Source organism: Camelus ferus, chromosome 36 (assembly GCF_009834535.1).
Source record: "Camelus ferus isolate YT-003-E chromosome 36, BCGSAC_Cfer_1.0, whole genome shotgun sequence".
Classification (NCBI taxonomy): Eukaryota; Metazoa; Chordata; class Mammalia; order Artiodactyla; family Camelidae; genus Camelus; species Camelus ferus.
Genome location: NC_045731.1, coordinates 19,291,115 through 19,295,847, shown reverse-complemented (window position 1 = coordinate 19,295,847; position 4,733 = coordinate 19,291,115). Strand labels below are relative to the sequence as shown.

General features: G+C 52.9%; 1 long non-coding RNA gene across 1 annotated transcript; it reads left to right on the top strand.

Moving 5' to 3' along the window:
• The first annotated feature begins 1,192 nt into the window (after window positions 1-1,192).
• Window positions 1,193-3,629, top strand: LOC116661772. The gene is made up of 3 exons (XR_004317736.1): window positions 1,193-1,237; window positions 2,486-2,639; window positions 3,583-3,629. It is a non-coding gene; the product is annotated as an uncharacterized LOC116661772 (long non-coding RNA).
• The last annotated feature ends 1,104 nt before the right edge of the window (window positions 3,630-4,733 follow it).

Here is a 4,733-nt window from a genome sequence, read left to right as displayed (position 1 = left end):
CCCCCCTCTGCGCTTGATCTCTCTTTTACGAAACAGTGCGGTCTTCCCAGCATTCCCTGAGCTATCCACGTGCATCGGACTCTCCTGTCCTTTGTGGCGTTACTGTACCCGTTCACCTCAGTTGTAGAGGTGTTGAAAATTTTCTGTGCTGATTTGTTTTCATGGATCCTGTGCCTCTGGCAGAACAGAGAGGAGAATCTGCCTTTTATTTGTACCGCCAGCTTCTCCCAGGATAGGGCTTATGTTCTGATAGCTTCGGTAAATAACTGTTGTCTACCTGAGTGACTAAGCGTAGGCACATGATCTGAAGTTCGGTTCTTGATTTATCTTGTTTTGAGTTCCTAGGAAGGGGCGACTAAGCCCGAAATTACAAAACTGGAGTACGCTACTGGGACTGTAGAAGTGGCTCCGCAGGAGCTGACGGATCATAAAACACTGACCTCTGTTGGTGGAGCACACGGAGCTTATTAAACACTGGGTAAGTTAGTGAACGTGGCTGGCATTACTTGTTTTCTGTGCCTAGAATCTAGTGTGCTCTGGGGGGAAGGGTATATGTAGCTCAGCAGTAGAGAGAATGCGGGCTTAGCATGCAGGAGTTCCTGGTGTCAGTATCCAGTTCCTCCAAGAAACGAGTGTGATACGGGGAAGGAAGGAAGGGAGGAAGGCGCAAAGGTTTTGTTTCGCTTCAGCTGTGTCTTCGCAGGAAAGCCTAATCCTCCATCCTTTTCTGTGGCTTTTAGCCGATGCGGGACCTGGCGTGGCTCCGGTGTGGCCCGACAGCGCCCGCCCACCTGCGGCTGCCCCGGAGGCCCAGGGAAGTGGGGTGGTCATGCTCTGTTGGGCCTCGTCCTGGGAAAGGTGATCTTCCCGTTCTCCCAGCAGCCGTTCCTGGCCTCGTCTGCAGACTGTTTTTCCTGTGACGGGTCTGGCGTGGCGTGTCGCTGCCTTTTTCAGACTCAAAACTCTTGCCAAGGAGCCAGTGGGCTGCTTCTCCCGGGAGACCGTCGCCTTGGCTGGTGCCTGCAGGAGCCATGAGGGAGTGCTTAGGAGCCAGGGCCCGCAGACTTTGACTGTGGGTTTCTCGAAGAAGCTTGTGGAGAGTGAGCCCTCGCTCCACACTGACTTCTAATGGCTCGGCTGACTCCTTCCTGACCTCCTGAACCTAGGGTATCTCCTGTGACACTGAGACGGATTTCTGTGTCGTCGTTCTTTTGACTGGTTTCCCGGCTCAGGCCAGGTGATTCTCCTGTTTAGAATGTCCATTCAGATCCTGGTAACTGGAAAAGGGCAAAGCCCTCCCTCCAGCTTTGTACGGTGTGCTTTGTGCAACTTGGTGTCTTCCTGGTAGTGGTAAACGTCACAGAATGACACTGTATTTATTCGGGAGGTAAGTGTGTCTTGGCCGCAGCCTCCAGTTGTACCCTGGGCAGAAAAGCCTGGCTCTCGGGGATGGTGCGTTTGTAGTTGGGAATAGAGGTTTGAAGGGAAAGAGTCCGCCGTGAAAATGCCTCCTATCATGCGGGGGAATACCGATGCGCACCAGAGTGCTTAATTTTTGTTTGTCCCCCACCCTGCGCCGGGTCGGGCCTGCCCTGGAAAGCTGTCAGAACTGCTCGTCGGTCTCATGGCACACAATGAGGTTTTGCGCACGAGCTGGTACAGTCCCTTTGGTGTCAGGTGTGTGGGTTGAGACTTCCCCCACGTCACTCTCCCAGTAGCACGCATGTAGGGTGCGTTCCGTAGCGAACGTAAAATCCAGACGTCCCTGAGGATAGGGATGATTGTAGCGGAGCCTGAGTCACTCTGAGGACAGCCTTGTCCCTCGGGAGCCCATTGGCCAGCTCCGCCAGCAGGACTCCGGTATGCCTAGCTACCCAGGGCTCTTATGCACCCAGGGGCAGCCCCTGCGTGGAGGAGGAGGGCCCTTTGTGAGGAGGGGGCAGAGAGGGCCTGGCAGGGTCCTGCAGGCAGAGCCCTGCAGGCAGAGCCCTGCAGGCAGAGCCCTGCAGGCAGAGCGGTGACCCTGGTGCGGCTCTGCTTGCTCGTGTGGAGAATGAGCTCTTCAATTCCGTCCCGTGTCCGTGTTCCTGGTCCGCGCCGGGCAAGCTTGCGTGGAGCTGGGGAAGGTGGCTTGGAGGGCCGTCCCGCCCAGAGCGGCTGGCTCTTGGGAAGGCGCTAGTTTGTCCGTGTGCTGGAAGCTCTGTGTGCAGCCTCTCGGGCAGGAGGACCCTTGGCTTCCTCCACTTGGAGACAGCGGGGGCGGCATCGTGCGGCATCCGGGTCGTAACCCCGTGTCCCCCTGTGCGGCCCAGGCTGATGGCAGGCCCCAGAGTGCTGGGCGGAACGTGTGGCACCGTGCTGCTCTCTGGGCACCCGGTGGAGGGGAGGGTGCCCGGTGCCGTCGGCTTCTGCGTTGGGTTTGGGCTCTTGTCGGTGTTGGCGCTTTTGTCTGTCATCCAAAATAGCCCTCCCTTCTGTCCTGCAGGTCACCCCATGGCACGGAGGGCCCCAAACTTTCCGAGGACCAGACTGCGTGGCCTGCCCCGGGTGCGGCCAGTCATCGCCCAGCTGGGAACCTGCACTTGGTCCCCTTTGTTGCCCTGTGCAACCTCGCCCCCCACCGCCAGCTGCTCCGCTCGGTTAGAGGAAAGCATAGTCCTCTGTTTCTTCCTGGAGTCACTGCAGAAGAACGGCAGATCGCTCTCCGTGGCTTCCCCGTGCACGGGCGGCCGTGACTGGGCTCACGGCCGTGTCCCTCTTGTCCCTTAGCAGACGCACTTGATGGACCGCGTCTTCACCTTCCTGTCCTGCGGAGGGAGGTGTCTGTTTTATAGGGAAAGAGGGTCCTCTGACGGAGGGCAGACGTGTCGGTTCTGCACACGGGCCTTCAACAGACACAACGTTCCGGGCTCCCGTGGAGGACAAGCCCGCCCCTGTCACTGTCTGCAGCGGGTGGAGCCCTGAACTTCCACAGCCGATGATCGGTTATGGAAGACACACCCGAACCCGGGGCCTGTGGTCTCTTCAGTCAAGGGTTCTGAGACCTGTCTCCCACTCGGTCTGATGTGAGACATTGTGTGATACGGGGAAGAAGGTCCTCAAAGATCTTTTGCGCTTCAGCAAACTAACATGTTTTGTAAGGCAGTGAACCGTGAAAGAGTGTTTTGTATTTTATTTTATCTATGCCGAGAAGCTAGTTGACTCGGGGAATTACATAGGTTAGTGGTAAATAGAATGCTTGCTTAGCATGCCGAATTCCGTGTGCTCATTCCCGGTACCTCCATTTCAAAACAGAAGAAAAGAAAAATCAAAAAGAAGAGCAAACTTCAAATGTTAGAAATACATAGTGCGCAAACCCAACTTCCATATCCATTCTCTTTACGTGTTTTCCTCTTACTACTTGGTTTGAAATATATCCCAACCGTGACTTAAGCATTTTTTTCAGAAAATGCTCTAAATCTTTGAAAGTCTTTTCTGCCACTTTTGTTTTGACACATCCACGAACGGAGATAGACGCACATGGTGGTTTTAATATACATTCGTGAATATTCTCATTAATGTACCTGTAACAACATTTTACAGATGGTGTGTCAGTGCGCCACTTTACAGAAGAGAGAGGAAGAGAATCTTCCTGGGATGAGGTACAGTCTCTTGATGTTAAAGTCCTTGTGTGACTATATGAGTACCAGGGGATTCTGAGACATAAACCGGGGGTTGGTGTGAGTGTGCATCTTCACGTTTGCAACTGCTGATGAGAATTTTTGACTTATGTTTTTAACTTACAGTTTAGGATGTGATTCTGTGTTTAATGCCGTAGGACTGGATAATGCACTTGTGTTCATGTTCCAGACTCACCTAGTGAAGCCAGTGTCTGTATGGGCATTCTTGTTTTCAGGGTCTTTCCCTAACAGTTCATTAGAGGATATTGAAAAGAAATTCATCCCTGGGAAAGTTAGGTGCATCTTGGTGTTGGTTCTTGTTTTAGCCGTCCTCACTTGAAATTAATTAAGTGATGTTTCATTTTCAAGGCAGCATGTTTTGTCTTCCCATTCCACCGCCAGTAACAGTGGTCTAGTTTCCTTAATGCCTTACGCTGTTTCCCACCAGCTCTTTTTACTCAGGCTGCCCTTCCCCAAAGCCCCTCCACATCCCCCCTCTGCTCTGGATCTCTCTTTTACGAAACAGTGCGGTCTTCCCAGCATTCCCTGATCTATCCACGTGCAGCGGACTCTCCTGTCCTTTGTGGCGTTACTGTACCCGTTCACCTCAGTTGTAGAGCTGTTGAAACTTTTCTGTGCTGATTTGTTTTCATGGATCCTGTGCCTCTGGCAGAACAGAGAGGAGAATCTGCCTTTTATTTGTACCGCCAGCTTCTCCCAGGATAGGGCTTATGTTCTGATAGCTTCGGTAAATAACTGTTGTCTACCTGACTGACTAAGCGTAGGCACATGATCTGAAGTTCGGTTCCTGATTTATCTTGTTTTGTGTTCCTAGGTAGGGGCGACTAAGCCCGAAATTACAAAACCGGAGTACGCTACTGGGACTGTAGAAGTGGCTCCGCAGGAGCTGACGGATCATAAAACACTGACCTCTGTTGGTGGAGCACACGGAGCTTATTATACACTGGGTAAGTTTGTGAACGTGGCTGGCATTTCTTGTTCTCTGTGCCTAGAAATTAGTGTACTCTGGGGGGAAGGGTATATGTAGCTCAGCAGTAGATAGAATGCGGGCTT